This window comes from Manis pentadactyla, chromosome 16, assembly GCF_030020395.1.
Source record: "Manis pentadactyla isolate mManPen7 chromosome 16, mManPen7.hap1, whole genome shotgun sequence".
Taxonomy (NCBI): domain Eukaryota; kingdom Metazoa; phylum Chordata; class Mammalia; order Pholidota; family Manidae; genus Manis; species Manis pentadactyla.
The window spans coordinates 5,993,678-6,020,634 of record NC_080034.1 but is presented as its reverse complement, the minus strand read 5'-3'; the positions used below and the strand labels follow the sequence as shown (position 1 = coordinate 6,020,634).

The following is a 26,957-nucleotide window of genomic DNA, read 5'->3' as shown; positions in this document are numbered from 1 at the left end:
TTATTTCACAAAAGATCTTTTGGATACACAAGACAAGCTGGCAGTAACTTAATTGTCTTGGTGATAACAGCGGTCTACCGTTTTCAATCAAATGGTCTTTGGGGCTTTAAATCTTTAGCAAATCGTTTATCAAAGAATGCATTCGGCCAACTCTGACATGTACATTTCAGGGCTTTCTTTACACCTTTTCCTTACAAAGATGAGCAGTAGATAATTCATTTCTTCAAAGCAACTTGGGGAGTTTGTAGTTACCATTATTGCAAAACCGAAAAAAAAAAATAAAGCCTCTTTCTAGGACAGACATACATCATTTGTGTTGCGGTGAAGGAAGCAGGTGACAGCTCTTAAGCAAGAAGCAAAAGCAGAAAAAAAATCCCTGAACCTTAAGGGCTCAAATAAAGTCAGATGGCTTAGATACATTCTTCATTTGTTTTAAAAATGCCTCCATTCGGTCTTTCCTAGACCTCAGAAACACGCAGTCGCCCACCATTACCAACAGGAGAAGCGAGGCCGACGTCCTTCGCGCCCTGGGGCGCCCTGCGCCGTGAACAGCGCTCCGGCCGGGCCCTGGGCGAGGCCGCGTCCCCGTCTCTGCTGCGAGCTGCTCGGCTCTGCGCTCCCCGGCGGCCGCCCACCGGGCCTGCCTGGCCTGGCTCCCAGCTCCGGCCTCAGCTCCGGCCTGCGGGAGGGCAGCATTCTGCCTGCGGGCTTTTCCCTCCTCTGATGAGCTAAAGATCAGGACTATTTAAGGAGAAAGAACATAATCCGGTATTTTTTCCTGAGGTCAAAGGTTTTGATCTGGAACCTTTATTTTGTATTCTATAAAACCACAAAATGTCCTCTCCTTATTTTCTTTCTTTCCTTCCTTCTTTCTTTTTTCTTCCTACAGGAAGGTTTTCACTAGGGAATGACAATTCTAAAACTCAGACTGCCTTATCTTTTAGAAACTCATCTTTTCAATTAAGAAAAATTCAGCCAAATGGACACGTCTACCCTACATACAGTTTGTGGGCACCAGGCTACTTAGAAACTTCCCTGAGAGAGTGTTCCCTATGTTTTTGTTAAGTTAGAGATACAGAACATTAAGGGCCCCATAACATACACACATCTTCATGATATAACACATTTTTTTGTTTGCCCTGGAAAATACTTTCTTGTCGTGTTTAAGAAGAATGAAGAGGATTAAGGCATGAATAGCAGGAATTCATTCCCATTGGGTAAGGTTGAAACTAGCATGAGATGACCTTTTTTGGTCTTTTCACTTTTATCTGTTACTAGGTTAGTAAAACAAAACATCTAAGGGAAGAAATAAAGAACAATGAACCTAATAACACATCCCCGTGCAGGAGGAAGTCTCCATCGCTCTACGTCACCCTCTGTAGTCGGCTGTAAGAGAGACAGTCAAGCTCCATCTATAAACACACTTTATCTCCAAATGCAAATGTAGAAACCGTAGAAGAGTCTATGTTGTGGGTGATTTCTTAGCTTTTTTAGAATGGCTCTATAAGATAGTAGACTGCTGAGTGGTAAGGGAGGGAATGAAACATAAATTCCCTACTAAATTATTGGCTGGGGTTCAAACTAGGTCTGCTTACAGCACCCAGCAGCAAAGCGGGTCCCTAACAGGATTCCAGATTTAAACAATACATTCTTCTGCCTCTCCTATGATCTATGATCAGAGTTCACAGACTATCAGCATCCAAGAATTTGGTGTGTAACAAAGATTAAAATGAACAGAGAATTACATTTAAGGTGTGCTAATAAAGTGATACTAGCCTACATTTACTGAGAAGGCAACTGTGTGTCTTATTAAAGAAGATAGCGTTATTGTCCTCACTCTACAGATGACGATACTGAGGCACAGAAAGTCACCTGCCCAGGTCACAGAGAACCGCCATCCGAAACCGAGCCGCCGTGGCCCGCAGCCCTCCCTGCCTCCTCCACCCCAGGACACATTCTTGCTGGGGATCTTCTGCTGACTTAAGGAAACAAGACGCACTGGGCTGTTTACACCGCATTTGTCTTTTACTCTATCGCTATTTACACTAAAGATAATTAATGTAAACAGGGCAGGATGCAGGCTTTGAGATGCCATCTTCCTGACGAGTGGGTACCATCTTTTTGTGCTGAAGCAGGCCCTATCCTAGGCTTGCCCCTCTCTGCCCCAGGACGCTGCTTTTCTACAGTCCACATGGTTAGGGAAATGAGATGAGACAAATGGGTGAAAATGGGGATGAAACAAGCCCTGGAAAATTCTATTTATTAGGGCATTTTATGAAGAAATACTCATCTTTCAAAAAAGAAAAACACAATTAGCATTACCTTAGAATGCACATTTTACCACTGTTTCATGTCTAAGAGATAGGTTCACATTATGACCACAGGAAAACCATTGCTAGATGAAAATAAAAATTTCACAAGTTGCCCTGGGAAAGTCCCATATGGATTCTTGCTGAACACCCATTTAGAAGAACAATTTTAATCTCCTTGGCAGTCTTAAAATATTAAAAAGGAATGCTTTTTGGTGGGCACAAAAAAGATTGCTTCAAAATCATGATTCATGCTTTATCTCATACAGTAAGGCTACAGGTTTCAAGAGGGATTAAAAATAAAACTGAGAAATGTCTCTTTTTTAAATATCTAGAGAAAAAGGAAAAAAAGGGATCATAAGATGAAATTGAAATAGTTTAATATTCAAGACCAGAGTCTGACCGAGGATGACCCACAAACGGGAAGAGAATGACTGCGACGGATGCACCGAGGTGACTATGAATCAGCACATGGCACCAAAAAATGATCGAAGCACTTGAGTTTCAGTGCTTAGAGGTCTAGGTGTGTCTACAGGATGCCCGTTTTTCACATCCCCTTCTCCACGTCACCCCTCGCAGGGATGCCGTCACCACCAGCAGGTCCCTGAGTCTAGTTACAATGACTCGTAACTTTTCTGTACACCGTGAAACTATGGAGACTTCCCTTGAGAAATTTTTGAGATAAAATACTATTAACCACACTTACAGTTGTTTTCTTGATTTTATACTCATCTATACTTTCTCACACATTCATCATCAGAAATCTAGAGCCAAAAATGTTAATTAAACATCCGCAGCGTGTGGGGCTGACAAGCCCCAAGCCAGGTGATGCTCAGGACAACGCTTCGCACTTAATCCCCTTGGTAAAATTGTTCTGAATTTAAAGAAAAAAAACCCTGCTCCAAAGCACCTGATTTTAGTAGTAGTCTACACTAAGGAATTGCTTCTAAAAGGTACGGCCTGAGGGACCCCTGGGAAAGTGGAAGATACTGGCTGGTTTATAGAGTGGACGAGGTCTCTGCAGGAGAGGAGAGGAGAGGTGGTCCAGGCAGCGGTGCGGGTGGGCGACGGGGAGGAGAGGCGAGCAGAGGTGGAGCGCTCAGAGACGCACTGGGTGTGTGTTCGGAGAAAGGCCCAAACTCTGAAATATCTGGAGCAGACAGACACTTGTTGAGTGGTGGGAGCTGAGACTGGAAAAGTTAAGCATGTGCCAGGTGATGGAAGTTTTTCAAAATACCCGGCCGAGGTGCTTGGCAGCAACTGTGAGTCCCAAAAGATAACTGGAGGGTAGAGAGACAAGCACAGCGAGGGTTTAGGGACATTAGCTCGGGGCCACAGGCAGAGCGGCCCGGGCAGCAGTGAGGGACGGCGGAGGAGCAGCCCTGACACAGTTGGGTGGAGGGTGGAGGGAACAGGCCCCCGCGTGCCGGGCGGTGGAAGCTCGCCACTCTCCCGGTGAGCGCAGAGCCAGGGCCGCAGGGCCCCACGTAGGTGCGAACCGAGGGGGCGGACCGTGCGACCGCTCACCGCGGGAGGACGGCACGTGGTCTGGCCCGAGCTCTGTTTGCTTCCGCAGGGTAAACGTACAGCCATGAAGACAATGAGAGTCAACAACCAGTTCACCAGAAACACGGCCACCTACACACCGTTCCACGGACTCCAAGAGAGAAGTCCAGGCCGGGAGCTAATGGTAGATTTTGGCCTTACACACAGATCTGTAAGCCAACAACGTGACCCTTCCTAAGATAAAAACAAGAAAAATGTAAAGCATTCAGTTCTGACTCTTCAAAACTCTTCCAGGACAAAGATCATCTCCACAAAAACACCGCGAATTTCATTCTCTGACACCAAGATTACCAGACTGCATTTTGCACAATACTTGGAACATTTAATATGTATGATTAGCTCCATTTCTTTATAGATGAATCATGTGATCAGAATTATGAGCCACTATACTGAAATGTATCCATTATTTCATTTTCCTGAACATATCACACGTAAGCTTTAATTAGTTTTTCTTAAAATAGGAACATTTACTGAAAGGTAAATAGGAAAAATGGAAGTATTCATCAATACATTCTTGTTTGTCACCAGTTTGTTCAAAACTGGTCTTGGCTCAACTTTTTCTTTAAGTTGACAAACAGACTCAACTAATTCCCTTTAAAATGTGCATCTGTATCTGCCTTGATATTACCCTTAGGTTATAATATTCACTGAAATTATCACATTGACTTAAAGGATCAGACTTCTCAGGTAAACCCAGCCCTGCTGCAGACACCACCTGTCAGTATGCAGCACAGCACCACGGCACAGCCAGAACTTGTCAAGAGTCAACGAGAAACTGATCACTCTAAACAATTCTGATAAAACGCATGGCAACGCATGGCAGGGGAGACCATTCACAACAAAGGAAATGAGTTTTTCCTTCACACTATATTACACAGTCACACACACACACACATGCAATCTTAGGATTTTTTCCTGATAAATTCAATTTTAGTTTTAAAAATCAGGATCTGTTTTTCTATATACAAGCACTCACTCAATTTATTAAAAAAAAAAAACTAAACTAAACATTCTCCTGAATAGTGTATCTTCAACAACTGCAAAAGCAGTGCTTTAATACCAGGCATATTTGTGCCTAGTCAGAAGCACTTGGGGTGACCCTAACATAATGAGGTCAGAGCCAGCCCAAGGTGCACCAGGCAATCAGAGAATCAGGCAAGGAGAGAAGCAGAGGCGGGCAAGTCAGCAGGATGGCAAGGCAAACACCAGGCAAGGCTTGCCTCTCCTCTACCACACAAGCTGCTCAGCTTGTTCTGCAAGTGAAAATTATTTTGCTTCTAGGGAAGAACTCCCTTCCATTGGTTAGCCGCCCTAACTGTGAAAGAACCTATAAAGTTGTCTTTCACCGTATTTCAGATACCTGCTGAAGAGTGGCAACTTGGCAGAAATATTTTGATGGATATCAAAACATCATAACAATCTTTGTGCTTTAAAAGGAATCGGTATGATTCTGCAACACAGATGATGTTTCTGACTCATTAAAAATAATTCTCAATGATTATCCTAATTCCTAAATGCATCATCACATAGTAGAACAGTAAGAGCCGAAAGAAACAGATGGAAATCAGAGAGAACTCTCTTCCTGTGGAAGCAGCAATTTTTCTTAAGAGAGTAAGCAGCTATTTATTTCGGTCTTACCTGACAGCAGCTGGTTTAACCAAGGGTACGTCCTTGATGGAGGTAGTTTATCCTTGGGAGAACCCAGTGGCTTGTCCCACAGCCCGGGAGAGAGTGGAGTCCTGGAAAACTGTCTAGTCCAGAAGCACTCAGAGGAAAAGGCTTTTCCCACTTGCTTTCCTAGGACCGGCCAATTGCTGAAGTCACGCAGGAAACGAGCAGAGAGAGAGGAGAGAGGCTCCTTCTCCCTGAGGTCCCAGTCCGCAGAGAGTGGAGGCCAGTGTGTGTCTCCCACCCAGACTTTTGTTTGGAAGTTTTTTCAACTGTTGCTAGGTGTTGTTGGGCTCTGAGATTCGGTGTCTCTGGCCTCCTGCTCCCTTCGCGCTGTCAGAGCAGTGACTTTGCTGAGGAGCGGAGCCCGCATGTGCTATATTTAACCAGTGTTCTCAGCAAGTCCAGCCCGTCAACAGCTGAGAAGTTTGGAGCCGGCTTTACTCAGCTCCTCGGCAGCTGGGTTATCAGTGGGCGCAGCTCTGCTCACCCTGTGAAAGATGGCGGGCAAACCGGCAGACCCTTCCCAGGACATCTGCTCATGACCCAGTAAGGTAATCATTCTTCGAAGCCCTTAAGAACAGATTGTGATTTGGAACAGAGGTTTTAAAACCTGAAGAGAAGCAGCGGCAGTTGTGTTGAGCAGAGCAATTTGCTAACGTAGGGTTCTTCTCAATCAGGCTTTTGCAGTTAAGTGTTCTTAAATAAAAAAGGCTTTGAGAAGTTTATCACAGCTGCTGGGAAAAGTCACAGTGAGAGAGCATTTCCAGGCAGTATTTTACATTGGAGTGTTACACTCACAGCTGATGACTTACCCAGTCCAGTCAAACTTGACCAGCTTATACACCTGAATGTTCTTAAAATAAGTTTACCATAAAGAAATGCCTGTAACATTATGTTTTTGAAAGGAGTTAAGGTTAAGAAGGAAAATCTTAGCCTTCTCTCTCTGGTCTTTCCTTCAGAGAGAGGAGTGGAGCACACTACAGGAAACCAGCGCTCAGCCGCCTCTGGTCACTGACAGCCTGGCCTCGTTAACCCTCTAGTCTCCAAAACCAGAGGAGAGTCGCGTCTACCCTGAACTCCAAGGTGGAGAATGCCTCAAGATACTTTACTGGCTTTATGCTGTCCCATGAAATGGTATGGCCCATCCAAGATTAAGGCTCATGGGAAAAAACTGTGTTTAACTGTTAAACTAGTTCTTGGGACTGTCTTATTAATTACACGTGCAAATTGGCAGGGAGGAACTGAGAGATACTAGCCACAGACAAAGTAGGAAGGGACACACATGCACACCCCACACACACTATTGATCAACACATTAGACTAGTGCCCTGACAAAAATCTCACCAACACCATTATAATGGTGACTATCTTCCCAAAATCAGTTTGTCAGTTTGATGATGTCCTTTTTTGACTTGCAAACTGAAGCTGGCCCAAGGATTTACTGTTTTAAGCATTGCATACTTGCACTAGGGGCTTCTGGGCCAGACAGCCCTAATGTCCCCCTGGGGAGGGTGATCCCTATTCATACGGTCTGTGTGTCTGTATGAATGTGTCCTTCTTTAAGAGATGACCCCCACACCTGCTCTTCTCATCCCAGCCACCACACCCAGCATTCAGCCTTTCTTCATAATTTATTCACCACCACTCACATACAAAATTGTGCTTGTTCAGATTCTAGTCTTTCTGGATCTGGGCCAACCCTGATTAAAAAAAAAGACTTCTATTAAGATGAAAGCATTCTTACGTGAATTAACCGACTCTTCTAGAACACTAATGGATCTTTTAGAAACAATCTATTCACAGTCCCTAAAAAGTGGGCTCTGATGGGAGGTGCAAGGGTGTGGCTGGGCTCTGAGACATTCGGGATCACCAGGAGAATTTTTTTTTTTTATTACAAAAGTGGGGGGAATTTATTTGAAAAAGACACACACCCCACATACATATCCCACCTGCCACACAGCCAGGTTGGAAGCCACGCCCCGAAAGAGGATCCAGGAATGTGTCATCTCACTCCTACTAAGAGTTCACTGGACAGATGTCTCAAGCGCAAAATGAAGTTGAAAAGCTTGTAGCCAGTGTCAAGATAACTGAATGGAAATAACCGACTTAGCCTTGACTGGGTCTAGATAGTTCCATGCAGAGGCTGACAGTTATTTCTTCCTTAACTATCCGGACAATTAGAGTTTCCAGGGTCCTTTTTCTCTTCAATGAAACCCTAGTTTCCCTACCAGTGTTTTCTTTAGCCCTTGGATTAACTGCCCGTTGTTGCTCTTAGTTTATTTTAAACAATGTGTTGACAAGCAACAGCACACAGAGTATTTCATATAATTGGATAGTGTTGCTACCTTCAAATTATGTTCTTTAATTACACGAGGCATATGTGCTTCTGCATTCCACAATACAGAATTAGCCAATAATCAGTCTCTCTCTTCCTTTCTCTCTCTCTCTCTCTCTCTCTCTCTCTCTCTCTCTCTCTCTCACACACACACACACACACACACACACACACACACAACATACTCTCTCTCTCTCTATAAAGTGAACTTATTTTGAAGGCTGTCCTCCTGGGAATGATTATTCAGACAAAAGCATTTGCTACATAATCCACAGAGGAAGTAGTGCCATTAGGAACTACCAGAAATTTGTGTTTTGTATATAATCAACAAGGAACTGATTTTTCAACACATACTGTTAGTATACCACTGGTCAGCTGCACTCTCTTCCCGCAGTCTCACATGTGAGCATTCTGATAACCTCTGATAAGTTTACGACTAAGGTTAAATTTCCCAACTTCAAGGATGAGCAATGAGGAGCCTTTTTAATAAGAAGATAGATTAATTTCATCAGGGAGAAATAAGCAAATGAATTAAATAAGAGAGTTGGCACATCTCTACATGTATTTCTAAGACCAAATTTTAGCACACTGCTTATTTATATTTAAAGGGGAATCGTGATCTTTTTAAAAGTAAAAACTGAATAAGCTGTTTAATATATTAGTGAAGGGAAAAACAGACATTTGCTTCCAAATGATGCTTGGGGTGGGAGAGGACCAGGATGTCATAACAAAAAAGTCCTGTTATCATTTGTTGCTTGGTTCTGAAAATTGAATAGAAGTTGCCAGGCAGCAGAGAATGTTTCCTTTTTGTTCCTTACCAGGTACTTACGCACCATAGTAAGTGTTCAATAAACAGAAAGACTGAATGAACTAATGAACATGTAAAAGAGTAAAGAAAAGATGAAAAAACTTTAGAGCATATGATCCATAAACTGTGGAAATGCCTGTAGGCTCACTGGACAGAGCTGGGTCATTCTTAGCTGCCTATTAAAAGCTATAGAAGTAAATTCTTAGATTGTGAATTAATTGTTTCAAAGTTTGTTAAAATTTCATAGGAAATTAATAGACTTCAGGATGATAATAAAAATGCCTGTACAACACTTACTCTGTGCCAGGCACAGTTTTAAGAGCTTGACAACCCAGTGAGCTGTCACACTAATCCGACGAGGTCAGTACTGTTATTACCCCCCAATTTACAGGCAAGGAAACTAAGGTGTAGCGATAGTAACTTGACCAAGATCACGCGCTAGGAAGTAGCAGAACCAGAATTTGAAAAGGGAATCCGGTTCCAAAAATTTGTGTTCTTAACTACTTAACGGTCTCTTGCATTCAGGAGTCACGGTATCCTGTTCTGAGCAGTCACTAAGAGTCAAAACATACAGACTTCGCTACACTTGAATATATATATGCATCTAACCAAAAACATTTTTAACTCCACAGCTTTGAGACAGAGAGGAAAAAAAAATAGTACTGTAATTTCATGATCACCATAGTAAAATAAAAGCTTGTTGGAACTGAAGTCCTGATGAATACCAGGGAAGAGAAAATTGGACTGAAAAGAAGATAATTGCTTTGAGAGAAAAAAAATCTATTTTAAGCAAAGGATATGAGCTGTTCAGCATTCTCTCTAAAATAAACAATACATGATGTTTTATGATGAATGAGTTCACTGCTTAATGAAATTCTAAAATTACATTCTAAAAATATAATTTTGGTCTATGATTTGATAAGCAATTTAAAAATGTTTGTGAGCCATGCATTCACAACCAAAACTTCTCCAAGAGGCAGCCAACAACAAGAAGACAAAAAAACATCTGGAGGGTAGGGGAGGTCATTGAACATTAGCTAGTTCTTCGGTATCAAGACGATAACACGCCATACTTTCTACAGTCAGGCTTTGCAAGTTGAAGATATTTGCATTTGCTATTAATCTAGCTGTGCTTCTATTTGGGTTTCACAAAACTTGAAAAGAAAGAGTGCTAATACTTTGTGATATCTAAAAATATTCATAATAAAATAATTACTTTGTCCTATTTACAAAATAATATACATAATGTGTCACATCTACATTTATTCATGAAGTACTCAATTAAATTATTTGCCCAACAGCTTCAGGAAAAAAGAGAGCAAAGACTAGATTTTTAAAGTTATAATATTTTTGCATTTACTTGAGCAAAATAAGTACTTACCTGCACGCATTAGACATGAAAATTCCCACTTTCCTGTTTATGTGCTTGAAGATAGGTCACCAGAACTTGACCCTGGAAGTTACTGTAGGGCCACACTCTGAAGACACCCCCAGATCACAAGCATCCCACCTTAAGGCAGGACCGGACACCCTAGATCCTTCTTCCTTCCCTATGCCAGAGTCGTCCCCCATCACGCTCAATATTCTAAGTCATAGTTGTAATGAATAATTTTTAACAATTTCTTAAAAAGCGGTGGGGCATTTACTCTCCAAGAACTGCTAGTTATTGTTTTAATCATTAACAGTAAAACGATGGTCATCTTAAAATAGTCATATGAGCTGAGCTGTTTGGATCCAGCTGTCTTTACGTGGAAGTCACATGGAATTCCACTGAGCCAGGAGATAATTAAGAGGACAACTGGATTTACACTTTTAGGCAACTGGGATCACAAGTTGAAGAAAAAAAGTAAGGAAACAAAAAAGACCCACTTATGGCAAATTAGTCCTAAAACCGCTGGGCAAGCAGCCTTCACTCTTGTTCACATCAACACACCTCATCAACATGCTGTCCTGCCCACCTGGTTCTGAAAGGGAACAACCCCAGGAGAGTGAGATGCCCAAGCAGCAAAAGCTACAGGCCAGCAGATCACCACACGCGCAACAGGGGAGAGACACTCAGCAACACTTAGACCTGGCATCCATTTTGCTGCTGAGCAGGCTTTCATATGCTTGATACTTGCATTCTTTACTTCCTTCACATGTAAATGGACTGACAGTTCACCTCCTGGGAGGGTCAGAACAATCACCAGGGACAGAAAATGCTTTGAAACAATGAAATATCTCCACATCCTCGCCAACACTTGTTATTTCTTGTCTTTCGGATGTTGGCCACTCTGACTGGTGTGAGGTGACATCTCACTGTGGTTTGACTTTCATTTTCCAGATGTGGAGCATCTTTTCATGTGCCTGTTGGCCATCTGTATTTCTTCTTAGGAAAAGTATCTGTTCAGGTCCTCTGCCCATTTTTTAACTGAGTTATTTGTTTTTTGGTGTTGAGGTGTATGAGCTCTTTATATATTTTGGATGTTAACCATTTATTGGATGAATCATTTATCAATATATTCTCCCTTACTGTAGGCTGCCTTTTTGGTCTGCTGATGGTGTCCGCTGATTTCCCCTTAATATTTGCTCACAGGAAAAAGAAAAAGGGTCATCTTCTCATGAGTCTTCAAAACAAACTACAGTGGTTATGCTTTCCTCTATTTTTCTACTTTTATCCTTACAAATGTCTTAATTCTTTATAACACTACATCACTGCATTCGCTTCTGTAACTTTCTCCCGTGAGATTTTCCCTTTGAGCCGTAATTGTGTTTGGGTGCTGCCAGGACATTCTCTGTGATGCCAGCAGGTTTCCACCTGCAGGGCTCCCCAAGGAAGGATTCCAGCCATTGTGCTGCAGCAGGGACAGTACGCACCATCCCTGTGCACACTTCTGCACTTCCCCACAGTATCTGGGATGTGGTATCACTGTGTTTTATGATAGGAAGAGACCAGGCAAAAAGAAGACTTTGACCTCAACTAGAGGGACAATTTTAAAAGATGATTTAATGCCTATGAGCCTATTTCTTCAATTGTCAAGTGGAGATAATGGGATTTGATCTACACGCCGCACCCTCCGCCGCCACCACCAGCAGCACAGCTGGCAGCCACAGGACATGGATGTGCGGCCTGTGCCAGAAGAGCAGGACCGCAGCATGACACAGAGGAGAGGGCAAGTGCTGGCAGGGCTCCCTGCCGTCAGGTTTCATTAACTAAAATTGATTTTATTATTAAAATGTGTTGCTTGTTGTAAGCTTTGTTTCTAACATGAACATCTTTTTTAGGAAACATAAATTATTTCTTAGGTTTTTAGATCTAATTCTCAACTATTAAAAACACTTTAAAACATGTAAAAATAGGAAAACAGGAATGCTTCTTTTTAAAAAATTGCTCATTAAACTAGTTGTAGCATTGCTAAGAAAGAAAAAAATAGACATTTCCTAGGCCAAATTTTGCTCATTTGTACCAACAAGGAGCATTCTAACCCTCTGCGCCTGCTTGGAAATCCTGTCCTCTGCAAAGCCCGTGCACCAGCATTAAGTCTGACCACCAGCCATTTGTTGGCAAATGACTACGCGCAGATGAGGGTGGCAGGACAGGCATTGAGGAGGGAGCTGACAGTGAGCGGTGGTGGGGGCGTAGCTCTCCCGGGCCTGTTCAGACCTGCAAAGAGAGTTAAACTCCAGATCAGTTTCTTCCAGAAAACACGAATCCTATGTTTGCCTTCGTGGGATCCAATCAAAATGCTATAGGGTAGATGTGATAACCAGACGGGGAGCGCCTGCTCCGTGTCAGGCGATATCTGGAGACCTGTCTGGCTGTCGCAATGGAGGGGCACTCCTGGCATCCAGTGCGTAGAGGCCAGGGCCGCTGCTAACCTCCCGGCAGCGCCCAGCGCAGCCACCTCCTGCGAGGAGTCACCGGCCAGAGGCTAAGAGCTGAGGCTGAAAGGCCCTGCACGCACCAGAGGGTCAAGAAATAATGATTCTCACAAGAACTGCCGGCGAGACTCAGAGCAGCAACAAAGATGCGCAGATAACACGGCAGAATGGGTGACTCGAGGAGACGTAGGAAATATAGGGAGGGAAAATGGCTTATGGCTTCAGGGATCAGGGAAAACTTTGAAAAACAATACTGTAGATATCCATCTGAACATTCTTAAAATAACCAGATTTAGTCATTCCTTCTATGATTCTTTTTCACATAAGAACTAATCACCAAATACTTGCAGAAAATACCCTCTCTACTCCTGAAACTATACTAAGTTCCCCGGAAAGACAACGTCACTGGTCTCGGGGGCTCAGAGCAGAGTCACAGCTCCAATTCCACGTTCCCATTACCGGCTCATCCCTCCAAGCGAGGGCCAGTTCTGGACCAAACCCCGCTTGGCACAGTCGCTTGGGGGAGACAGGCAGACATTAAACTAGAAAATGTACAATTTCAGTGTTTGATTTATTTCTGTTCCCAGAAATATTGGACTATATTCTAAAAATCCTGAAAATCTTCTCACAACACAATGCCTAGGATTGCTGGCTTAAATATCACATTCTTTTGGAAACCTAGCTGAGAATGAAAGAAACTATGGGGAACCTCTAAGGGCCCAAAGCAATCGGGAACTGCACACCAGAGCAGTGAGCACGGACTGAGAGGGGGCCCTGGGGCTTGGGGCGTGGGGACCGTTAGCCTCAGAAACCAGTACATCCAGGCCACACGGGAATAGGTAGGTCGTGAAGCCTCAGGCCCCAGAGATTTGGAGCAAGAACTGAGACCCTGCATAGATCTGAGACCCTTAGACTTTAAAACAACAACCACTTACAGACATATAGGAAAATAAGAAGGAAGCTTATCCATCCTGGCCTGGCTCTGGATGAGGGAAAAAAATAGCCCCTGCTAGGAGTTCGTTCCCACAGAGCAAGTTCAGGAGGCCTGCTAAGCAAACGTACACTGCTCGTGTTGGCTGAGAGTCTCCAGCCCAAGTGGGAATACAAACTGCCCCAGATGGGCAATCTGCACAGAGCACCTGACAGAAGCAAGCGTTTACCCACACAGTGCGCCCTTGGGACCCACTAGGTCTCGGGGGCTTGTCGGGGAGCAGCGGCCGGCACTGCAACGCCCCCCTTGCAACGCCCCCAGCCCTCCTCCCTTCCCCCAGTACCACAGCCCAGGTCAGGCCCAGCAGGTGAGGTTTCATGCACGGTCCTCGCCCCAGAATCTGCTTTCTAGGCGACCTGAGCTAAGTTACGGACACTTGTAAGAGGCCGTTGGAGGAATGGCCGTTCTAAACGGAGGCCTGAAGGATCTGAAGGCGAGGCCAGCTGCAGAGGGGAGAGTGGTCGGGGAAGTGGGCCGGCTGCCAGAGCCTCTGGCGGGCACAGAGCACAGGCCCTTCGAGGGGCGGGGGGAGGGAGGTCTGGGGAGCCCCTGAGGAGCCGATCAGGCAGGATGGAGGCCTCAGGACTGGGTCTGGGCCGCAGCTGTGTGTGTGCTTTCTCAAAGTAGCTGCCAAAATTTGAAAATAAGGAGATATCATATAATAATTCCCGGATTTTCAAAAAATCCAAAAGCTCCATCAGCAGTGGATCCCCTTTCATACATGGAGACCATTAGCTGGATCCCCTCCCTGAGACGAGCCTGTGGCCGCATACATGCCACCATCCGACGTTTGCTCATTCGTGTATGTTGCCGATTTGGCCTCTCTGGGAGTTTGAATTTACGGCTCCTAATTTAGGCCTTTATTAGGTAGGCCTTTTTTAAAAAAAAGCTGAACTTTATTCTAAGACAAGAATAGCTCGTAAAATATTTTAAGCAAGGGAATGGTGTGATCTAATTTACATATACTCCATCCTGTGAAAACATGGCTTGGAGAGGACAATAGGGTCCAGGAGGAAAAGAGGCCACAAATGAGGCTATTGTAAGAATCTGGGTGGGAGGTTATAGTGGCTTGAGATAGGGTCGTGTCAGTGGAAGTGAAGAGAAGTAAATGGATTTCAAGTGTGTTTGGAAGCAGAAAATACAATATTTGCTGACAGGTGACAGAATGAAAACCAACTTGTGCTCTATTGTAAGTAACTTGAGCCTCCTCAGGTCAACAGCAAAAGGGACATTTACTGATAGTCCCCAGTACACGGAGAACTTAGCGCTCGCCATGAGGGACACAACTGTAAGGAACCACGGAGCACAGTGAAAAGAACTCCCCGAAGGAGCACGAATCCTACCAGCAGAAACAGGAGCGACGCAAATACACGTACTTATAAGTCGTGCCGCTTGTCAGGCAGGCGGCCGTACCCATGAGAGCGGCAGATAGCTGACTCGCCGAGGGCGTATCACGTGCCTGGCGCACCCATCTCACTCAGGGCTTACAGGACCACATGGAGCACGTGCTGTCACCATCCCCATCCTATGCATGGAAAAACAGAAACTCAGGGGAGTTTGGTACCAGCACAAGATCGCACAGAACTGGGATCTGGGCCCAGGCTCCCTGACTGACTCCGCTGGCCATTTGTCTAATCAGTATGTAAGATCGCCTTATGGCTGAAGCAGGTGAAGGGGATAAAGAGGCACAAAATCTCAATTATAATATAAATCCGTCACAGAAATGAAAGAACAGCGTAGAGAGTGTAGTTAATAATATTGTAACATCCTTCTATGTTGAAGGTGGTAACTACCTTTCTGGGCTGAGCATTTATCACTGAAGATAACTGCTGAATCACTCACTGTACTGTACCTGAAACCAATATGATACTGTGTATCAACTGTACTTCAATAAAAAATGTTTAAATAATAATGAAGATATAGAGAAGATGGCGGCGTGAGTAGAGCAGCAGAAATCTCCTCCCAAAACAACATATATCTATGAAAATATAACAAAGACAACCCTTCCTAGAATAAAGACCAGAGGACACAGGACAATATCCAGACCACATCCGCACCTGAGAGAGCCCAGCGCCTCGCGAAGGGGGTAAGATACAAGCCCCGGCCCCGCGGGAGCCGAGCGCCCCTCCCCCCAGCTCCCGGTGGGAGAAGAGCAGGCAGAGCGGGAGGGAGACGGAGCCCAGGACTGCCGAACACCCAGCCCCAGCCATCCGGGCCAGAGTGCAGGGCGCTCAATACTAGGAAAACAGGGCAGCAAGAACAGTGAGCGGGCACTGGAGGCTGGGCGCCAGAGGACATAAGAAAAGCGCGTGACCATTTTTTTTTTTTGCGCGACCATTTTTTTTTTTTGCTTTTCTGCTGTTTTGTTTTGGCGAGCGCTTTTTGGAAGTCTTAAAGGGATAGGGACCCCAATACTAGGGAAACAGGGCAGCAAGAACAGTGAGCAGGCACTGGAGGCCGGGTGTCGGAGGACATAAGAAAAGCACATGACCATTTTTTTTTTTTGCTTTTCTGCTGTTTTGTTTTGGCGAGCGCTTTTTTGGAAGTCTTAAAGGGATAGGGACCCCAACACTAGGGAAACAGGGCAGCAAGAACAGTGAGCAGGCATTGGAGGCCGGGTGTCGGAGGACATAAGAAAAGCACATGACCATTTTTTTTTTTTTTTTTTTGCTTTTTTGCTGTTTTGTTTGGGTGAGCGCTTTTTGGAAGTCTTAAAGGGATAGGGACCGCAATACTAGGGAAACAGGGCAGCAAGTCCAGTGAGCAGAGGCCAGAGGCTGGCACCGAAGAATAAAGAAAAACGAGCGACCACCTTTTTTTTTTAATTAAAAAAAATTTTTTTTTTTTAATTAAATTTTTTTTCTTTTTTTTGGTGGTTGTTGTTTTGTTTTGGTGGGTGCTTTTTGGAAGTCTTAAAGGGGCAGGGCGGGACACTTAATCCAGAGGTAGGGAATCCGGGATCTCTGGGCACCCTAACCCCTGGGCTGCAGGGAGCAGGGAGGCCCCTTACGGAGATAAATAGCCTCCCAGCCGCTCCTGCTCCAACGCGACTCCACCATTTTGGAGTAGCTGCCCGAGCCAGGCCACGCCCACAGCAACAGCGGAGATTAACTCCATAGCAGCCGGGCAGGAAGCAGAAGCCCTGTCTGCGCGCAGCTGCGCAGCACAAGACACTAGAGGCCGCTGTTCTCCCAGGAGAGGAGGGCCACAAACCAACAAGAAAGGAAGTCCTTCCAGCCGTCACTCGTCCCAGTTCTGGAAACTATTCCTATCACCATGAAAAGGCAAAGCTACAGGCAGACAAAGATCACAGAGACAACACCAGAGAAGGACACAGACCTAACCAGTCTTCCTGACAAAGAAATCAAAATAAAAATCATAAACATGCTGACAGAGATGCAGAGAAATACGCAAGAGAAATACGCAAGAGAAATGGGATGAAGTCCGGAAGGAGATCACAGATGCCAGAAAGGAGATCGCAGAAATGAAACAAACTCTGGAAAGGTTTATAAGCAGAATGGATAGAATGCAAGAGGCCATTGATGGAATTGAAATCAGAGAACAGGAACGCATAGAAGCTGACATAGAGAGAGACAAAAGGATCTCCAGGAATGAAACAATATTAAGAGAACTGTGTGACCAATCCAAAAGGAACAATATCCGTATTATAGGGGTCCCAGAAGAAGAAGAGAGAGGAAAAGAGATGGAAAGTATCTTAGAAGAAATAATTGCTGAAAACTTCCCCAAACTGGGGGAGGAAATAATCGAACAGACCATGGAAATACACAGAACCCCCAACAGAAAGGATCCAAGAAGGACGACACCAAGACACATAATAATTAAAATGGCAAAGATCAAGGACAAGGAAAGAGTGTTAAAGGCAGCTAGAGAGAAAAAGGTCACCTATAAAGGGAAACCCATCAGGCTAACATCAGATTTCTCAACAGAAACCCTACAGGCCAGAATAGAATAGTATGATATATTTAATACAATGAAACAGAAGAGCCTTGAACCAAGGATACTGTATCCAGCATGACTATCATTCAAATATGACGGTGGGATTAAACAAGTCCCAGACAAACAAAAGCTGAGGGAATTTGCTTTCCACAAACCACCTCTACAGAACATCTTACAGGGACTGCTCTAGATGGGAGCACTCCTAGAAAGAGCACAGCACAAAACACCCAACATATGAAGAATCGAGGAGGAGGAACAAGAAGGGAGAGAAGAAAAGAATCTCCAGACAGTGTATATAACAGCTACTAACAGGTACCAAAGGGAAAGGGACTGGGGAGGATGGGTGGGTGGGGAGGGATAAGTCGGGGGGAGAAGTAGGGGGGTATTAGGATTAACATGCATGGGGGGGTAGGAGAAAAGGGAGGGCTGTACAGCACAGAGAAGGCAAGTAGTGATTCTACAACATTTTGCTATCCTGATGGACAGTGACTGTAAAGGGGTTTATAGGGGGGACCTGGTATAGGGGAGAGCCTAGTAAACATAATATTCATCATGTAAGTATAGATTAGTGATACCAAAAAAAAAAAAAAAGGGGCAGTTCCTGTGTGGTAACCTCCAATGAGTTCTACACAAGCGTATAAAGGGCATATAAAAGTGTAGGCAAAGGGTCTGTTTGAGTTTATACAGAAGATCAAAGCCTAATTGGGCTACCCCGAAAATGAACTAAGATACGATATGAAAGAGAACTTCCAACATCAGCACTCTCTGGAGGACTCATGCCAGAAGATGATCATCGAAAAACCCCAACAAAGATCCACGCACTGCTACAGCTGTAGATGCACTCATCCCACCAGTTCCTGGACTTGCCATGGGAATGAGGAAGGAGATATCTAAGCTGGCCTGTGCATACAGTAAAACAACAAATTTGACTGGATCTATACTGTTGGAACTCAACCAAGAATTAGGAGAAGTGCAAATTGTAGCGCTCCAAAATCTTACAACTACAGACTATTTACTGTTAAAAGAACATAAGGGATGTGAACATTCCCCAGGAATGGGTTGTTTTAATTTGTCGGATTTTTCTCAGACTGTTCAAGTTTAGTTGGACAATATCCACCATATCATAGATAAGTTTTCATAAATGCCTAAGGTGCCTAACTGGTTTTCTTGGTTTCACTGGAGATGGCTGGTAATTACAGATATGCTTTTGTTATGTAACTATACTCCTATTATGTTAATGTGTGTGCGCAATTTAAGTAGTAGCTTAAAACCTATATATGCTGAAGTTACTCTACAAGAAGATATGTCAAAGAAATAATCAATCTTCCCATGTTTTCTTCCACCTGCTACTTCTATAGCTTTTCTTCTTCCTTCCTAATTACAACCCTTAAATAGAATTCGTGCCTCATATCAAATTTACCGAGTATCATAATTCTTCCAAGTGGTAAAGATACCTCAAGACAAATGCTGGGCATAGAAGCCACAGGGCATAAATATGCAAAGAAATAAAAAGCTAACCATTTCAAACAATAAGGCTTCTCTCTCACTTACCAACTTTATATTTCCCTGTATGGCCCTGGAAGATGACTGGTTAGCCAGAGACGGGTAAGATCCCTCAAGGGAGGAACAACCTAAGACAGGCACAGTCGCAGGGGGTCATCAGGTGAGAAATTGGGGATCAACAGAGGTGAGGCTTAGAACCTCACCCCCCCTGTTCTGAGAGAAATCTTCTGCATATGTAGATGTTTTATTGCCCTTGTCTAGCTTGGATTAACACATAGTCTACAGGCACACACCTGATCATCTACATTTGCTCTCTTACAACACTAAACTATGTTTTCTACCTTTATCTTGTATCTACCTACCACTTCAGCATTTTATTAAAAATAATAATAATAAAGAGAGAAATGTGGTATCCACATATAAATCAAGTATAACAACCAAATGAGTATTCATATTTGAACTGACTGTTTATAGTTCATAATGCATGAACAAAACCGAAAGTTTCTGTGATGACTGCCCTTGTACTACTGTTCACTATGTAACTTATTCATTATGTAAGAATTCGTTCTCCATGTAAGAACTTGTTTGTTATGCCTCAGAAGATTGGAGACTGACGAAAATTAGGCTTGGGGTGGATTAATGATTGTGCATTGAGCATTGACCCCCCTATACAGAATTTTATTGTTGTCAACAACCATTTGATCCATAAATATGAGATGCCCTCACAAAAAAAAAAAAAAAGGACAGACTTCCAATGGTAAAATAAATAAGTATCCGGGATGTAATGTATAGCATAAGGAATATAGTCAAGATATTGTAACAGCTTGGTAGGGTGATAGCTGGATCCTAGAATTATGTATATAAATGTTTTATCACTGTGTTGTACACTTGAAACTAATGTAATACTGTGCGTCAACTACCCTTCAATAAAAAGTAATTATCTAAAAAATAATAATAATAATAATAATAATGAAGATATAGAAACTTAAAAAAAGAATGCTTTTATGTACACTTAGAGAGGTCACAAATTTACCTGCATACGGCAACTCAGACATGCCAAGAAAAATGGAACTCCTTTAATTTGGCTCAAACTCTGAGCTCGCTCACAGCCCCATCAGCTGGTTGGAGGGCGGGGGATTAAGGTTTCCTAGGCGGCTTAAACCTCAGCTCCTTTCAGTGACTGAGACAGCCCTTCGGGTGAGGGTCTGAGCTGCCTAGAAAAGAGGCGCACATCCCTCAGCCTTCTGCCACACGCGTGTGTCCCCATGCGTGCGCACATACCAAGGTGGTGTCTGATGCACGAGGAAGGCCGTGGTTTACGTGTGGACAGAGCCCCACTGAAGCTTCCCAGTCTTAGGCTTGATGTCCAGGCCCACCTGGGTGCTGCTCGACCTGCCGGCACTCAGGACTGAGCACAGGAGCACCCCTGGCCTGGCCTCTTAGCTGACTCGGTGGGCAGCGTCCCTGGCTAGCAGAGCCCCAGGTCAGCACTGTGGGGCCCCCACTTGGCGACGTTTCTCGCGTCCAGCCATCTGGCCCCACAGCCCGCTGTGGCCTCTGCCTCGGCTCCACCCTCCCCTCAGGAGGCTCCCTGGCCAGGCTGACGATGACCACCATCCAAACTGAGCGACTGTGAGGCGGCAGGAAGGCACGTTACGATGACACTGGAACACCGGGTGAGCCGGGACAGGCAGACTGGACACAGAGCAAGCCCCCTGGCTCCCAGTTCAGCTGCTTTGCAAGGTCCCCTTCCAGAAGCTTCAAGAACTCAGCCTTGTTTCTGCGACGTAGGACGGGGCATCGAGGGAAGCTCAGCTCCAAGGGCCCCCCTTGCCCCACTGCAGAGCCGGATTCGGTGGGGCTGAGTCGCACATGTGGGTCTGGGTCAGCGAAACAGGCGATCTCTCTCAGGTCCTGAATGGAAGCAAGCCTCCCACACAACTATGTAACACGCCCCCTCCTCTTCCAGGAAAGCCCAGAGAAGGAAACGGCCCTAATGCCGCAGGGAAGGCAGGTATCTTCCCTTCATTAGGGGAAAAGTCAGTGACCCAAGTTTTCCAGATTTCCCCTTGGATAAGTTAAATCAAAACTAAAAGAAACTGGGGGGAAAAAACACCTTTCAAATCCACATAGCGTTGCTCTCAACCCCGCTGTCCTGGTAAAGAGTCCAGTGCTGCCCTCGTGTCCTGGACCTCTAGGCCTCGAGACTCAACTTCAGGAGTAGAAGACTGAATGATAAATGACTTAAAGGAGGAAATGGAAGTAAACGCATTAGTTTAATGCTTGCAAAATAAAATCATCAACATATAGAAGATGGCTCATTCTCATAGTGAGAGAAGTATTTAATGTCATTCAACATTAAGATTCTTAACACAGACTTGATAAACTGAAAAAACCAATGCCCTTGTAAGATACTCCATCACAATCAGATCTTCAGAGGTCAAGGTCCATCCGATTTTAGACCCGAGGTCCTGGTCTGAGTATGCCATAGCTCTGTGACCTTATCTTTGAAAGGCCCAAAACTGTGATATATCAGGTTTCCACTTAGGCTTTACTTACTCATTTAAGTATCTTGAACCTAAACTGCAGTCTTAATGTTCTAAAGTGCATTAAATGGTTCCCAGTATTGAGCAGGGATTATTGAGAGGCCCCAAGCTTGTGATGTTTCACAAGGACATTCTAATGAGTTCACTGCTCTGTTCTTTCTACTTAGCCCCAGGCAGCGGGGGCAGTTACACGGCTCCCCTATATTGTTACTCTGGGTGATTTCCGACGACCCCAACTAAAAAAAAAGTTCTCTCTACCAATGCACAAGCTTCCAAGCACAGGCAGAAAAGTACACAAATGCTGAGCCATCAGGGTCATGGAAGGACCGAAAAAGGAGAGGCCAGGTGGGCTTCTTCAAGGGCTTCTCATTCCTTTATGATTAATGAACCTAAGGAAAGCATCTGAAGCTTCTGTGCGATGTGAAGAATGAACTACTGGAGAACAACTGTGCTTTAAACAGCAGCGAAGATGCGAGGCAGTGTCTTCCTGCGGGGAAGAAGAAATCCTCACCCAAAAAAAATCATTTAGAAAGGAACAGACGGTTGAGTTCAAAAAGCTTAAAAGTTTGTTAATTCATCAACCAAAGCTACTCACTCCAAACCCTAAACCCCTGGATTTCCAGGGTGACTTCTTAGGAATTTCTGTTGCATGACGGAATATCGCCGGGAACACAGCTCCGTATTGCATGTGCAGATTAGATGGGGTTTAACAAAAGACAACTGTGTGGAAATCTGGGAGTTCTCTAAAACATCTTTAGACTTTTCCTATGAGTGAAAAGGGACTTGACAAGCCGAGTAAGGGAGACATTCTGCTTTATAAATTATAATTTTATCAGTATACATTCATTGAGTATCAACAGTGAACAAGGCTTGTTCCTAGTGATAAAAGGTTGGAAGTTTGTCCCTCCCTTCAAGATATTTCATCTAGTAGATGTGATAGAGATATAATTAGAATACACACAATTATAATTAGAACAACACAAAACAGGATTAGGACAAAGAATCAGAAATATTCTTCTGTAATGAAAGGATTAGGACAAAGAATCAGAAATATTCTTCTGTAATGAAAGAGCTTATGGGAAAAGGAAGGGTCTTTTTGGAGGGGTCTGGATAAATCAGAGATGCAGATAAATGAGGATTAGACAAGAGTGCCCTGTGTACATAAAGTGGAGATTAGCCGATTCTCAAATATTCATGTTATAATGACAGAAATGGTGTAGGTGATCGAAATACATCTATGAGAATCTCAAGTTGTATGTTGAGCACACATGCACAGTGGGCACACATGTTTCTGCTCACGTGGAGAGAAGTTAGTCCCAGGGCCTTATCGAACTGCTAGGGTCTTGGGAAATACCAGCCAGCTGCGAATCAGTACCCAGCTATAAATTATGACGGGAAAAGGGAGAATTGGGGTTGTGGACAACCAGCCCTGTCTATCGAATCTTAGAGTACAGTATCTATTTTTGGCCTGATTCAGCTTTTGTAAATCTCACAAATCACAGAAAGGAGACACAGTATGAATCTGTCAATCTGTCTGACATCTTTCAATGAAACCGAGTCACAAAGTTGTACTGATGACAAGACTTAGATGTCAACTCACCTCTCTTCTTCTCCCAGCCACACACTCACCTAGACCCACTCCTGGTCTCCTCCCTTTCTAGCACATTTGTATACATCAGTGTGTTGATTTTTCAATAATATATATTCAAACTGAAGCTTAGCTCGGGTTTTTTTCCGCCCCTCTACCTCCTACTGAGTGATGTCTACTGCTTTGCCATGAAGAGAACTGAAATGCAGTGAATGAAAGCCAGCGCAGGGAAGCCCACAGCTCTGTGCATGACAACTTGATAAAACAACTTCAGAGTGCAGAATGTCTGAGCCCCCCGGGGTGCTAATGGATGACGTGAGGGGTTCTGCGCTCAGAGTTATGAAAAATAGTACATAATCTCTAACTATATTTTAAGAAAATGCTGATTTTCTTGAATTAAAGTAGTCCAGATCGCAGGTGGGGGTCTCCAAAGGTGCCGGGGCCTGTGCTGTCTGCTCCTTGTGTTCGGGACCTTCCGCTGCCCCGGGGTGCGGCTCCTCTGCAGCCGGCCCCCGTCCTCGCTTCCCGCGGGCTGGAACCCGCACGCAGCACGTCGGAGTGGGACCGTGCAAACCAAGACGCGGCCCTCGCAGGTCATGGACCGACAAGGTCACAGGGAGTCCCTAAGACCTGTTCCACTGAACGCTAGACTATTACGTGAGAAAGAAACTTTCTATGTGTTAAACCACTGTGGTCTGGGGTCTCTTTTTCACAGCTGCTGGCCTTACACTGACGCAGAAGAGAAAGCATGTTAAGAAAGGAAGTGGGTGGTTTTCAATAACAGAATGTCCTAGTGAAGGTCAACTTGACGGTATTTTCGTAGCTCCTCCTGAACCCTGGGCAACCTTGTCCCGTTTCAGACGCCACGCTGGGGCCATGCTGGGGCCGTGCTGGTGCTCAGCCCGCACGCCCCGGGCTCTCGGCGCGCTCCCGTGGAGTCCAGCTGCCGGCGGCGTCCAGCTCTGCAGGCTGCAGACTCGCGGGCCGCGGGGCTGACCCCCCCGAGCTGGTGTCCTCGTGTCCCAGCTGCCCCACCCTGGGGGGGGGTAATTCTAAAGTAGGTGCTTTGCCCCATTCTCCCCAAGTTTCCCTACAGAATGAAGCTCCAGGTGCCCTCTGCGGTAGCTGGCTTACTCGTGTACTTCCTGCTGGTCGCCTCCCTGTCACTCCAGCACTTTCTCCATCTTCTCTGAGCTTCCCAGACACACTGCTTCTGCCTGAGTCCTTGCCTTGAGACAGCTTCTGGGAGGACCCGAAACAAGACGCGAGCTGCTCGTGGTTCACTGTCTCAGCTGCGGAGTGCTCTCCGACACAGCCATTATTATGAGATAGTATTTTGGAGAAACTGAATTTCTGAGAGGTAAGTAATTTGACCAAGGTCAGTGTCAGAACTAGAATCAGAACCCAGAATTACCTCACTCAGAAGTTTTGCACCTTCCAATATGCTAGGCTCCACCAGAAATAGAACTTTTTCAATTATCTATGGGTGCAATTTTCAGTAGATGGCGATGTTGGAAGTTTCATAATTGGAGTATATATTTCAGGGGAATTAGAAAAAATAGACTCTGCATTAGCCTATGATATTTTGTGTTAAATAAAACACTTCTGATAACATTTTTCATTAAATATTTTTTAGCCTGAATAGGAAAAAAAAAGGCAGTTTTTGGCTACTTGCTAACATACATTTATGTAGCACTTTTTAAATTAGTCAGATCCTGACTAGAGCTAATTCTATTCAATAAATCTACTTCTTAGGATGGCCTGCATAGATCCTTTTTGATAGCAACCTAGCTCTACTCTCTTCCTTGTCAAGACTTGCATAGAGAAAAGGATAGTAGGTAAATATATACACATCAAGGTATAAATAATTCATAAGGCTGAGGGCTCAGGCATTTTTGTATTTGAGCAAAGAATTCATTCAATCTATCAACCTATGGAGCTAATATGATTTTGGTTTTAGAACTTCAGTCAACAAGTAGAATTTAAAGATTTTTGGTGAGACAAATTACCCTTCCTATGTTTACCTAACACAAACTGATAAGACTAATTCTGTGTAGAGTGGGCAGAGAGGGTAGCTAAATCTGAGGAAATGGCAATTTATTTTCCTTGTATTGTACTAGCAATCTAATGTGTGCACTCTATTAAATTTTAAGTTAATAGTCTGCCAGGCAAAACCCTGCAACGTTGTTACACACAAGCAATACACTGAGTTAATATGATATTTATTGTAAATAGCGTGGCTGTATCACAAGGTCACAGAGCAATGAAGCTGTCTGTCTACTCTTCAGCGCCACCAGATATAATCTAAACATCACATCCTGAAAAGGACGTGCGATATCACTTACACTCAGTCTAGGCAATCGCATTCCTCTCCTGGTCCTGGCTGACCTCTGCGGCGTGATCTGAAGCTTTGGTTATTTGAGGTAAATGGACTCTGTGGTCACGCGTGCTTCAGCTGAACCTGATGTCAGTGTGGATGGGCATGGAGGGGAGTCCCAAACACCAATCACCTTCAGAAAATGTGATGAGTCAGTTCCCAACCCTATCTGATGTCAGCTTTTTATAGTGAGCATTACATCACATACAATCTGAAATAGAATGGAAGCTGGAATCAACAGCGCTGAGCACCAGAAAGTCTTGCAGCAAACACCATCAGGCAGTGTGGTCATGTTCACACAGTCATACCCAGACGGACCGTGGTAACACAACGGAAATGTGCACACTGCCACATATGGATCCAGCTTGTAGAAGTGTACATGGTTTTACCTATACATGTAAATGAAAGGCCTTTGCCTGTCTCCATAAATGTACATGATTCATTTGTCTAGTGATGTGTACATGAGATTTTGTAAAGTTTAATTAAACAGTGGAATGGAGAATAGATTTCATCTTAAAAATATCTCTACCTATTTTTAACAACTATTTATTCAACGCTTTACAGCATATCCCCATTTTAAGCTCTCAAGACTAATATTATCTCGGTGAGAACCACACTGCCTGACTGGCTTTAAGACAAGGGGAGACACGGAGAGCTCCCCTCGCAGGACAGCAGTATTGCGCCCATGTGGGTGGGTGGGTGGTTTCATGTCTGTAAGTTCTCATTTATCAGTGATACAAACAAGTATTTACAGGGAAAATGATATGATATCTTGGGTTTGCTTTAAAAAATGCTTCAAATACTTTGGAAAAATAAAGGTTGGAGGGTATAGATGAAACGATAATACTGATAATTATTGAAGTTGAATAGAAATGGACTTGTTATATAATTCTCATCTTTTCTATATGTTTTGAATTTCCATAATAAAAACTTAAACAGGAGAGAGATATTATTAACTGAATAAAAATCATACAATCCTAAGTTAAAAGAGAAAGTGAGGAGCAGTAACAGTGATATATGAATTTATACCAGTGAGGATGACATAACTTTGATTTGATATTTATAAATGACCATGTTAGGTACTTTCTGTGGCAGTATTAATTCAGCATTGATCTAAAGGATTTTAATTACATGTAGAAACTGCAAATTTTTATTTAACATACTCAAATGGCTTCTTAAGGAATTCATAAAAAGTTAATTTGGGGAATAAAAATATGATCTTCTTAGAAAGTAGAATAGTCTTATGTTCATCATTCGCCATATTTTTGGAAGGGGCATGCAAAATTGGACAGCCTCTGGGGTGAAGAGGAGGCGTCTCCAGGGAAATCCCAGGTAGCAGGCGTCTTGACAGCTCAGTAACTGACTACAGTTCCTCTTTGCACAGAAGTTCAGGGCATTTTTCTGACAAGATTTTCAGACACCATTTGTCGATATATATTTTCAAG

At 44.0% G+C, this 26,957-nt stretch overlaps 1 protein-coding gene and 1 long non-coding RNA gene across 5 annotated transcripts in view; one reads left to right on the top strand and one right to left on the bottom strand.

Annotated features, from left to right (window-relative positions):
- The window catches only part of FILIP1 (filamin A interacting protein 1), a 156,018-nt gene extending 133,446 nt beyond the window's left edge, over positions 1-22,572 (bottom strand). For 3 of the 4 annotated variants that reach the window (XM_036916181.2, XM_057494330.1, XM_057494327.1), the window contains exon 1: positions 5,514-5,648. The gene's annotated coding sequence lies outside the window, so the exon portion shown is untranslated. Of the gene's footprint in view, positions 1-5,513; positions 5,649-20,282 lie in introns of those variants that run through there. The other variant, XM_057494328.1, reaches the window with a different exon arrangement.
- LOC118927694 (uncharacterized) lies at positions 5,960-9,542 on the top strand. Its single transcript, XR_005030922.2, has 3 exons — positions 5,960-6,097; positions 6,506-6,680; positions 9,322-9,542. It is a non-coding gene; the product is annotated as an uncharacterized LOC118927694 (long non-coding RNA).
- Positions 22,573-26,957: the final 4,385 nt, after the last annotated feature.